This window comes from Rhinolophus sinicus, linkage group LG14, assembly GCF_036562045.2.
Source record: "Rhinolophus sinicus isolate RSC01 linkage group LG14, ASM3656204v1, whole genome shotgun sequence".
NCBI lineage: Eukaryota > Metazoa > Chordata > Mammalia > Chiroptera > Rhinolophidae > Rhinolophus > Rhinolophus sinicus.
The window spans coordinates 42,773,515-42,786,003 of NC_133763.1; positions in this window are offsets into that span (position 1 = coordinate 42,773,515).

Sequence of the window (12,489 nt, forward strand, 5' to 3'; positions counted from 1 at the left end):
AGCATTTCGTCACAGGAGAGTATTTAAGGACACGATGAATAATTAATATGCTGAGCGGAGAGCCGTTTGAGAGCATCCATCCTGGGCTATCCTCACTGTGGAACCAAATTACTGTGGGACCCTGTGGGGTCCGAAGTAGCCATCTGTTTGTCAGGACTTTCCTGGATATGCCCACATACCACTGTATCCTTCAACTTTCGAAATAAGCCCGCCCAAAGCAAACGAGGCTCTGGTGATAAAAGAATGTCTTCAAAGTATACATTTATGGAGGAACACAGGAACACAGTCTGTGCCACCCCAAGGAAGCCAGGTTAACTAATGGTTTTCCTGACATCGATCATACTCATATGGGCATAATGTGACCCAGGTTTCAGGGCATGGAAATGCCATCCAGAGACCTGAGTTTTACATCCTGGCCCTGTCACCTCCCGGCTCTGTAACCTTGAGCAGGTCACTCACCTCTTGGCCTCAGACTTCTCAACCGTGCAGTGCAGAGCTGGACCAGGAGTCTCTAAGCTCCCTCTGACCTGATATTTCAGGGTCCCGATTCCCCACACTCGGCTCTGCCCATGACAGGTGCTCTGGTCTAGTCAGTGGCTGTGATGAGGGAACAGAGGCTGTGGGAATATGTTTGAGGGCACCTCAAATGACAAATGCGTCTGAGCAGATCTTTCTCCCGTCCTCGCCAACATTGATTTTTCCAAGTGTGGGATCAATGTGCCGCTGAGCTGGAGACAGAAAGAGTACACAACGTTCTTCCCTGAGACCACAGGGCAGACAGGCTCTTGCAGGGCTGTCTGCTTCAGTCACCTGCCTCTGCAACTCTTCCTGAGGCTTCTGCAAGCACAGCGCCGACACCGTTGTCTGAGGAGGGTGGGAGGTGGGGCAAAGAGTGAGGATGCATTATTTTTCCTGATTTGGAGTCCAGGGACAGATGCCACCTGACTTCTAGTAACAGCTTTACGACTTCTTGTCCCTGGAACCCTGAGTCAGTCCCTCTGGGTCTGGGTTTCCTAACCTATCAAGGGAGACAGTCATATCTGAGGCCAGTTTGAAGTATTAAATGGCACATGAAAGCTCCTTATGTATTGTCAACTTCATGAGATGGATGTGGTTTTCCTCTTCTTGGGAAGTTTCCAGTGCTTAACAGAAGCCATTTGCAAACATGTCCAGTGTTTGGGATATGGACTAAACGCTGTGGTTTCCCAGGAGCACAGTCTGCCAGAGTAACAGGAGTATCTAAGAGCATAGCCATGACTTTCTACTTGACATCGAAAGCAGGGTCTGGGCAAAGAACATGTAAATCTATACTAAAAACTAAACCCAGCAGGAAACACAGTATGATGAGGGCCAGACCACTGTGCTTGACGTTGGATGCTCTAAGACAAGTTCCTGGTCCAGAACGAAGACAAATTGGTGAGGCAATGGCCCTGGATGGTGGAGGGTGTGCAGGTGTTACGGCCATGTAGAACAGAGACACCTAACCCGAGGAGGCCGTGCTGGGAGAGAGAACAGGTGTGGTCTTCCTGGAGAAGATGCCATCGAAGCTGGGGCCTGAAGGATCAGTGGGAGTTAGTCGGAAAATGCACATTTTAAGAAAGGGAATTCAAAGCAGAGAGCATGGCATGTATGAGGGTAAGAAACAATGGCTGCCTCAGGGGAGACAAGTAGTTGAGAAGGGCTGGAGAGTGGAATCCTGCCTTGGGGACCATGGAGGAAAGGAGAAAGGAGAAGGGAGGGCCGAGAGAAGAAGCGAGGGAGCAAAATAGAACTTCCTTCTGACTTCCTATTTTAAAATACTGTAAACAGCATGATGACCAGAGAGGGTAAGTGATTTGCCCAAGATCATAGTGGGGGGAAAATGATCCAAAAGTGTGTTGGGGGTGAGGTGGGCGTGACTGTGGCTAAAACACTGCTCTCAAGATTGCCTGCCAGAGATGTTCCCATGAGACATTGCTAAAGGTGACAATCACAACAAGGGGAGTTGCATAACAGATTAATAATACACTAAATGTGAGGCGTTTGCAGAGCAGTCAACAATATTCCAGATGTGCCACGCTTCCTGTGCCAGGAGAAACTAATTAAACTCTGGGGATGGGAAGCGTGTGTGTGTGTGTGTGTGTGTGTGTGTGTGTGTGAACAGAGAGTGAAATCAACTAATCTGACATTTCACACTCTTTCCGTGACCTTAGCAGATAACCTCTATTCAGTAAATCTTGGTTCCTTATTCTTTATTCAGATATCTTCCTGAGGCATGAGCAGGAATCATTTAGAAACGGAATAGACAAATCCTAGATTTAAAACAGCTTCCCCCCCTCCCAGCAGTACCGCCCTTCAAGAGGAAATGTCATTTTCAAATGCAAAAAACGTAAGTCCAGACGAGTTGAGTAATTTCCCCAGAAGACAGCAGCAAGGCAGGGGTGAAACTGGAGCTAGAACTGGGCTTCCTGTTTCCTGGCCCAAGATGCTTTGCTCTGTGCTTGTCTGGGCAGGAGGCGTTGTCTTCTACTGCCTGTGCTAGAGGGGATGGGGAAGTCAGAAGGCCCAGTGATGGGAAGCACCCCGGGCCTTCTCTGGGTGACCACAGATAACCCCACTATTAATTCCCTATGGGGCACTGGAGTACAGACCTCTGTCACCTTCCACCCCAACCCCACTCTGCCCTTTGTTTTCATGATGAACGTAACTCAAAGGTAAACTACGAGAGGGGGATTGTGACATGGGGATGCTATTTTAGGAATTATGCCACTTTATACCAACTAAGGAAGGATTGCCCGAATGAGCTACATCTAAATCTGCCCAGATGAGGGCCCTCAACTAAAGCCAAGGCTTTCAGGGGTCTAGGATGTGAAATTTTAGCAGCAACAGAGAGGGGCAAACTAGGCCCTCATCTTGATTTGCCTTTCCTTCCCTTCTTTTGCATCAAATAAACATGCTCAATATCCAGGAAGTGGACATCCCCGGGCCTGGGTTGACGTTTGGCTGATAGTACTGTCCCTCTGCCCCACCCCCCACACACTGTCTTCCCTCACCTCCCGTTCTCATCAGGCAAGCCGTGGCTGAGAAATGTCTGGACACCTGCCTGGGCACGGCTGGGGTGAGGGCCCTGAGCAGGCGGAATGTCTCTAATCATAAAGTGACCTCCAAGAGTCTGGGCCAAGCCACAGGGAAACGAAATCGGGAAGCACTGCAACCAGGCCTTCTGGAGCTTTCTCCCCAGCGGCTGGCGGTGGGCTCATCAGCTGCTGACTCGAATTCCTGCGGTGGTGCTCTGCCCTCTGGTGGTGCGTCTGTAGATCACGTCTCCTTGACTTCCTGATTCCAAGAGTATCTGTGACTTGAGCCCCAAACCTGACCTGGGTTCTCTTGAAAACCCGGAGAAAGACCCTGCTGCCCCTGGCTCCCCGCAGACAGACAAGAGAGAAGGACCATGCTGGCAGTGGTGAGACAGGAATGCTGAACTGGGCACATGGCACGCACCTCTGCTCTTGGATAAACCATGGCAGGCTTTCTCTACAGAACTGGACTCCCCTACGCCTGCGGTGCGACAGAGGGGGAGTGCATGTTCCTAACTAATAGTGTTAGTATGGCCGTTTTTGCTACATCCCCTCTGTTCTCAGTACTTCTGGTTTCTCTTCTTCTGCCTCCTAGAACCAGGACTTGTCAAGACGGTGTCAGAAAAAGCTGTTGGTGGATTGGAAGAACAGTCATTAGCCACACTTGTGGAGGTGCGCTCTGGGCTAGTCACATAGGTTCTGTGCTGTATTGACCCTCCTTCAAGTTAATAATTACCATCATGGCAAATTCTCCTGTAGAGCTTACTCTATGCCAGGCAATATTCTAGGCAATTGTTATATGTTTATTCATTTAATGCTCACAAGAGCCTTGTGAGGTAGTTACTGCTTTCTCCCCATCTTACAGATGAGGAAAGAGGCTGTAGAGTTTAAATAACTTGTCGGATAGGAGCAGCAGAGCTGGGATTTGAACCTAGAACACCTCTGAACTACTCTACTGTCCTGCTTCTAGTACTTCTCCTGACACAAAATAGCAGGGCATTGGAGTCAGAGAGCCTGGACACAGAGAGGTGATTAGAGTTAGGGGTTGGAACCACCTGAGGAAACAGTAGGATTCCTGGATCTTACGAAGGGACGAAGCAAAGGCTGGGTGGCCTCTCTGAAACAGATTCTGCAAGAGAAGTGTCATCTGAGATGAATCCCCCTGAAGGCCTGTCTCCAAATAAGATCATAATGACAATAGCTTCCACAAAACAAATCAACAGCTGACAAGTTTTAACTTGGAAACTCTTACGCTCCTTAAGAATAGGGATTGTTTTAATGGTGACCAGTATCTAGCAATGCTTCACACTTGGTAGGTGCATAATAACTGTTTGCAGAATATGGAATGGTTAACAATAATAATTAACATTTAAGGAGCAATTACAACAGGACAAACAATCTTCTAAGGGCTTTACATGGATTGTCTTATGGAATATTCACAGCATCCCTGCGAGGTATTATCATGACTGTTTTCATTTCATAAATAAGGAAACTAAGCCAACAAAAGTTAAGTAACTGTCTTATTGTCCATCACATAGTGAGGATTTTAACCCAGGTAATGCGTCTCCAGTGTCTGGTCCCTTAACCACTATGCTTGCTGTCTTTCTGGGTCAGAAGAAAAAGCAAGGTAACAGGAATTTTTAAAGTCCTCAGGAAGCCCACTCTGGACCAGAAGTCTTCCCTAGAGGACCACTGATGGGATTCAGGGATTCAAAGTACATTTTCTGGAAAGAAAGACTCAACAATAGCAGATAACATTTATGTGCTGGCAAACTGTTGAACTGAGTGCTTTTAAACCTCAGAGCTCCCTTATGTAGAAGGGCCAGATGGTTGGATTAATCCACCTTGGGCAGATGTCACAAGGAAACTATGAGACAGAGAGTTGAGGATGTTAAAAAGAGAGGGTTACCAGTGACACAGTAGGTGTCTCAGCTGGAGAAAGGTGAAAGCAAAAGTTGGAGGGAACTGTTCGATGTCGAGGATAAGGGGGGAAGCTAAGGCAAAGCAACTGAATGTCATTGTCAGATCAGAGGTGTGATGGCAGTGAAGCGGAAGAGAGCTAGAAGTTCATTAGGCTTTAGGCATCATCGGAGACGGAGAACGCATAAAATATAAGATGTGGTCAGGAATGCAGTGGCTGAAACAAAAAGGAGGTCCAGAAATTGGGATGCTAAGGTGTTTTGTCATTGACATTTTCATAAAATGATGAAACTTAAAATTACATTGATAAGTCAAGTGCCGAAGCTTTGTACGTTGGATAGATCTAATCTTGGCTGATACAGAAGGCGTAGTCTCCTGAAGAAATTCTAGGCAGATTTTCTTTTTGATAAGAGATGTGGAGAAACCCTTGTCTGTCCATTTCTGCTTTTGTGTATAGTTTTTCAAAGGATTGTTTTGTTTGTGTTTTGATGCTTGAAGATACTGCAGCAGTCTTGTGACCACTGGAGACGTTGCAGAAAAATGACGAGGACCGAGAGACTCAATCGGCACGCAGAGATCAGGGAGAACACAGCTTTATTATGCCGGTGGCTCAGCAGGATTGTTCCCAGAGACTGAGCACTTACCGGGGTCGGGCGCTTTGTTTTATAGGATTAGGCCTCCGGGTTTGGGGGGATTCGCGCTATTGCTATTGTGACGCTATGGATTCGTTAAATCTGGCCAGGGTGCCAGGAGGTCCGTCCCTAACAGCTGTGATCATTCAACATTGTTTTGACGGGGAGGCCTCTAACTGTAGTGCCTGCCGGAGACAGCTCTGATAATAGGGGGATGGAGTTCCAGTGGGCCCGCTGGAAAAAACCGCCTGACCAAGAAAGATCCATAGATTGCTGAGAAGCCATGAGCTCTCTGACATGGTTGAACTGCTAAAGAAACCCTGTGACTACCTACATTTACGGCTTAAGAATATAACTCAGGTGAGCATCCAGAACCTTCCTACCCCATGCTTATGAATGAGAGAGGGAAAGTCGGTAAAAGGAGCACAGACAGAAGGGGAAATCTTTCCCAGACACCTCTATCCTTCAACGTGGAATAGCTTGGTCTAAGAAGAGAGCAGAGTTGACAGCTCTTAATAATTGATGATCTTAGAATACGCTGGTAAAGAGGGGGATTAGATAATTAATTATAATTAGTTTCCATGAATCATTGTTTAAAAGTTTTTTACTTTTCTTTGTTTAAAGCCTGAGGGACTTCATTAAAAGTTAAGAGTATTAAATGCCAAGGGATTCTAGATTTGTTTAGACGTAACTGGTTTTAATGAGAAAATGATCCAATGATTATGTAATTAAGATTTAGAAATAAGCTCCTCCCCTACACACTACTAGAGTTATTAAGTATAATCCTCTATGGGCAGGTTCTTAATATGACAAGCATATGGGTCCCCGGAGGACCGTGAATAATGGAGCAGTTCCAGCTAAGGACCTTCCTTCTTTGAAGAGATGGTGTAATACGCACATTTCAGAAGAACATCCTCAGGGACTATAAAACTTAGATACGTGGCAACAGGCCCTGTGATTGATGCCTCTGATGCTCGTGCCAGATGGTAATGAGGTCACTACAACATGAGGCTCAGGGTTGGTCTCCAGTTCTCCAAGACATGCATCACCCACTACAGCCAATAACTTGGTTGACGGCTAGAATGGAATGTGGTGAAACAGGTTTTTGTTTAGATCCCCGATGTTGACTGTCATTTTGGGAGAAACGGACTTCAAATTGGCCCAACATCAGATTGCGTGCTGCTAAAGTACAGCTGTTCTATGAAGTCTTTCCTGACCCACCTTATCCATTCGCTATCTTCCAGAACAATCTATGGCTCATGTCCTTCCCTAATACATGTAGGCAGTAACTGTAATTTCATGTTTCTGTTTAAATAATAATAATAATACCTCAGATTTTGAGCACCTAGCTCATGCCAGGGACACTGTTGAATGTTCTATGTACATTAGATCATTAATCCATATAGTAGCTCTGTGAGGGAGGTAGCATTGTTATTCCCATTTCACAGATGAAGAAACTGAGGTTTAGCAGGTCAACTTATTGACTCAAGGTCTTACAATTCCTATGTGGTAGAGTCAGAATTTGAATCTCTTACTGTGATTCTGGAGTTTATGCTCCTAACCACTATGATATGTCAATTCCTTGTTATTAGACCAAAGAATATCCTTGTGACCAACAATTCTTAAATTAAAGAGTAACCTCTCTTTAAATTGTTTTCCTGAGCTCAAAGTACTCTGCTGTTGCTCTTCCATCCTATGAAGACTGATAAGACGTAGGAATACCTATTCTATCACAGCCTTCCAAACGTTAAAGAGCCAAGGCAGGTACATTTCACAAAACCCAGAACAACCTTCTTTGTATTTATAGGGTGTCACACAGTGCCTAGCATATAGAAAGCACACGGTAAATAAATATTAATGAACCCAGTTCTGCAAAAGTGACTACCCTACACTTTTCGGAAGACTATAGTTAGCTGTAAGTTAGAGAAGCCCTCTAAAGTACCTTTAAAAAATTCTAGGCTTATTTTTTTCTAAAATACTGAGAAGTCCAGAAGTAAGCAATCCAGAGATGATACCATGGATGAAAGATGACACAAGGACCCCGGCTGCTTTGTATCTTTTTGATCCACTAAACTTAGCATGAGACTGCTTTACTCATTGCAGCATGGCCCCGGGCAGTGGGGACTGTGTCGGCCATTACAGACTTTTTTTTTTTTAGATTTCTTGGGACAATTAAGATTTCTCCCTTTTCAATTATGATTAGCAAACTTATTTTGTGGCGAGAAACTATTTAAATGGCCCTCTGGTTCCTAAAAGGTTCTTAATCTTTTAAAACTCTAGTTAATCTAAAATTCCATCCTTGTTTACCTTGGTTTCTTTTAGTATGATTATGACACAACATCATTAGGGCAGCTCTAGTCCAAATCCATAAATAGTTCAGCTTCCGCTGTTTCAGTAGTGTTTTTCTCACAGTGACCTCAGAGAGGACAGTAACTATTTTAAAAAGGGGTGGGAAGGAAAAAAGAAAAGAAAGGAAAGGAAGAGAAAAAGAAAGAAAATAGCTCTTTATCAAAGTTGTTATTGAAGTCTGAAGAGCATTCTAAGATCATATATATCCAGGGCTTAAACAGACTAGCTAATGACATCTAGAACAGTCTCTGATTAAACACAATAAATCTGAACGCTGCGTTTGGGCTAAGGCAAGTGGGATAAATTCCTGCAACAATTATCCTCGTCTCCAAAATGCTGAGTGATGTTTAGCAACATCCTGTTTTGGTTTCATCTCCTTGCCTCTGACCTTTAATTTACAAAATTGCCCCTTGCTTCAAAGAAAAGTTTGAAAATATGAGATTAATTCCATAACTCCAAGGGAGAAATCTGGGGGAAAAAATAGGCAAAAATGCTCTGAATATAAAACTGTTTTAGTCAGATACAGCCAACTACATAAATCTCACATTCTTAGGATGAAAGCTGTTTTCCACACAGGCAGAACAGCTGTACTTCCAGTGAGCTGTCCAGAGTTCTGAAGTGCCTCTGCCTTTAATTCTCTTTGATCCAGTTACACTGCCTGTCCTAGTTACGCTATGAATACAGTAACACAGTATTGAACACTATTTAAAAAAACTTTTAAGGTAAAGTTTATCTTCTGATTGTGTGTGTGAGAGAGAGAGAAAAAAAAGAGAGAGAGAGAAAGACAGAGAGAGAGAGAGAGAGAAGAGAGTGGGGGGGCGGGGGAGGGAGAGAGAAAGAGAAAGGGAGAGAGAGCACGAAAGAAGCAAAGAAAGGAAGGAAGGAAGAAACAAAGAAAGAAATCACCCATAAGCCCACTACCTCCAAGCAACTATGAATAGTATCTAGTTTAATTTTCCTCTGGTATTTTTTCTCTATATATTTGTACATATTTGAGACGGTTCTGAATATGCGATGCAATTTATATATTGCTGTTTTTCATTGTGGTTCATGTGTTTTTTGTTATTATCAACTCTTTGAACACATCTTTTTTTAAGTAGATGCATTTTATCATGTTCTGTTCCATAATTGTCCAAATTGTGCTTATGTAATTGGATATTATGTTTATTTAAAATAATATTTGTAGAACTATAATACATAGCTATGGGTTCTTCTCGGTGAATCTCTGGGAAACTAGTGGGGGGGAAAATCCAATCGAAAAAGATTAGGTATTGTCTGATTCTATTTATATAGCATTCTTGAAATTATAAGGATGAAGATAAAATTATAGACTTGTAGAACAGGTTAGTGGTTTTCAGGAGTGAAGAATAAAGTGAAGGGGCAGCTGGTTGGCTCAGTTGGTTAGAGCTCAGCGCTCATAACACCAATATCACCGGTTCGATTCCCACATGAGCCAGTGAGCTGCGCCCTCCACAACTAGATTGAAAACAACAACTTGACCTGGAGCTGATGGGTCCTGGAAAAACACACTGTTCCCCAATATTCCCCAATAAAAATGTAAAAAATATAGAATGAAGTGGAGGTGAGAGGGATGTAGGTGTGGCTGTAAAAAGGAACCACTAGGAAATCTTTGTGGTGATGTAAATAGTCTTTATCTTGACTATCAATGGCAATATCATAGTTCTGATGTTGTGCTGCAGTTTTGCCGGATGTGTTCATTAAAGGAAATTGGGGAAAGGGTATAAGAGTCTTTCTATATTATTTCTTACAAGTGCATATGACTCTATAATTATCTCAAGATAAATAAACTTTCAAAAAGGAAAATAAAAAGAAATCTGATTTGCTTCTCTGGTGAAATGTGTGTTATCTAGTGGTGACCTTAAGGATGAAAGGCCTTGCTGGATTTCAGCCACGAAGATCAAGCTCGCTAAGGCAGCCATGAGCCCCTCATGATTCCACCGGGGAAACTGCGCTCAAGAAGGGGGAGCTAGAGGTGGCAGGAGTATGACTGTGGAGTTTCTGTCTCCTTCCACTCTGCCTTCTGTCTCTGGCTACCAACGGGAGAGCATTTTACAGTCTCCCTTTGGCAAAGGTTTCTACCACTTCTGGGAAAGGAAACTGATCACAAGAGGTTTAGAAAGTGGATAGTCAATTCTTTGGTTATAGTCATGCATCGCTTTACAATGGGGATACATGGTGAGAAATGCGTCATTAGGCGATTTCATCGAATGTCAGTGCACTTACACACCCCTAGACGGTACAGCCTCCTGCACACCCAGGCTTGTGGTACAGCCCATTGCTCCTTAGGCTACAAACCTGTGCAGCATGTTACTGCACTAAGTGCTGTAAGCAATTGTAACACAATGGTAACTATTTATATATCTAAACATAGAAGAGATACAGTAGAAATACACTATAAAAGATGAAGTGTGTGTGCGTGCAGGCACGTTGGTGGGACAGGGGCATAGCTGTGGAGGGAGGCACCCTAGTAAACATCAAAATGAGGGAGGGAGGGGGAGAGAGAAGGAAAGAAGAGAAGGGGAGAGAAAGGGAGGGCAGAGATTGAAAGCGATCCAGAGAGATAAAGCTAGAGACAAGAAATAATAAAAGGGAGAGGAGCAGGGGAGAAAGAGAGAGAGAGAGAGAGAGAGAGAGAGAGAGAGAGAGAGAGAGAGAGAGAGAGAGAAATGGGACTGGGAGGTGAGAGGGAGAGAAAAGAAAGGAAGTGAGTTTGTGTGCACCAGTGTATGTGCCCATGAGCAGGGATGGGCAGGCAGAGGATGGGCAGGCAGAGGACGGGCTTGGGACTCCCCTCCTCCCCAAACCTCTCCCCTCATTTCCTTGCTAATGCCAGACACCAGCCTCCAGCAGGCACACAATGAGTGGCTAGCACTCAGTTATTCGACATGATTGGGAATGTGACTTTGTGTATGTACAGTAGTCCCCCCTTATCCACAGGGGACACCCTTCAAGACCCCCAGTGGATGCCAGTTTGCTAAGATAGAGAGAGAGACCACATACACATAACTTTTATTACAGTATGTTGTTATAATTGTTCTATTTCATTATCAGTTATTGTTGTTAATCTCTTGCCATGCCTAATTTAGAAATTAAATTTTATCCTAGGTATGTAGGTATAGGAAAAAACAGTACATATAGGGTTTGGCACTATCCATGGTTTCAGGCATCCACTGGGGGTCTTGAAGGGTGTCCCCTGTGGATGAGGGGGGACTCCTGTATATACACAAAGTCACATTCCCAATCATGTTGAATAACTGAAGTTAACATATTCGGCTCAAAAATGTTTTTATTTTAACCCTTTTTATTTTCTCTTTTAGAATGTTTCACCTTACAGTTTATAAACACTGTAACTTAAACCTTCCTTGACATCGAAAGATCAGTTATAATTTTGTTTCTTGTGCTGTGCTATGTGAGTTGAGAGTTGAAGTCTTTAGCTGAATCTGTACCAGCTGCAGAACGTATTTGAAGCTTGTGTTCCTAAATAAATTTGTATCAGTGGTTTCCAAAAAATAAATATCTTTTTAAGAATAGAAAATGGTTTCACAAACTCTTAGAAATCGCAGACTAGCCTTCCTGTAAAATAAGTCGTTGGCTCAAATCCTGAAGCAGGCTTCTCTTAAACGGTCTTGCTCTAAATAAAATGATCTTGGCCATTCTTACCAGTGGTCTTTGACTTTCTGAGGTATAATTTGCCATTAAAAACATTAACATCAGTAACCACTTCTACCACCTATTCAGCCTCTTCTCGGGTTCTAGAGCCCTTCCTTTCACTGGGCAGGATAATCGTACCATTTTGTGAATTGGAGGAAAGAGCTTACTAAAATGGAAAGGACAAAGTCCGACATGTGCTCCCATATTTATTCATTGACTTTATTTGTAAGTATTTATTTAAAACCTTACTACTCTAAGGCAGATACAGTAGTAACTAAAATAGACAGGCTCTGTCCTCACAGCACTTTCAGTCTGTTCCCAGCTTCCTCACGCTCCTCTGCCTGCGTAGTTTTGAACAAGTCACCCCACCTCTCGAAGCTCATTTGTAAACTGGAGGAAATGCAGAGCAGTCGTGAGGATTACAAACAGATAACATAGGTTGAACACAATGCCTGGAATATGGCAGCTACTTAGTAGATTTCATTCAGGACATTCTACACAGCGGCCTCATCATCAAATATTTGTCTGTGAATTCAAACAGTGGCAAATAGCAAGGTCTCGGAAAGTCTGGCTACTAGGGTATAGAGAAAATAGTTCATTTCTAAAGTACAAAAGAGGTGGTTGCAATTCATGGATTATTGTATCATTGTTTCATTTGTTACACCTATGGGGCAGCTGTATTAATATGCTACCGTGAGCAAATATCTCTCCAGTCCCTTAACGCCTGTCAGTAAATGATAACTTTAATTCCATAAGGTTGTCACTCACAAACTTACATTTCCTAGAGCAAGACTCGCTTCAGTTGTTATTTTGAACCGGGAGGACACACGTTCTTTAGAATCCTAATTAATGGCTTTGCT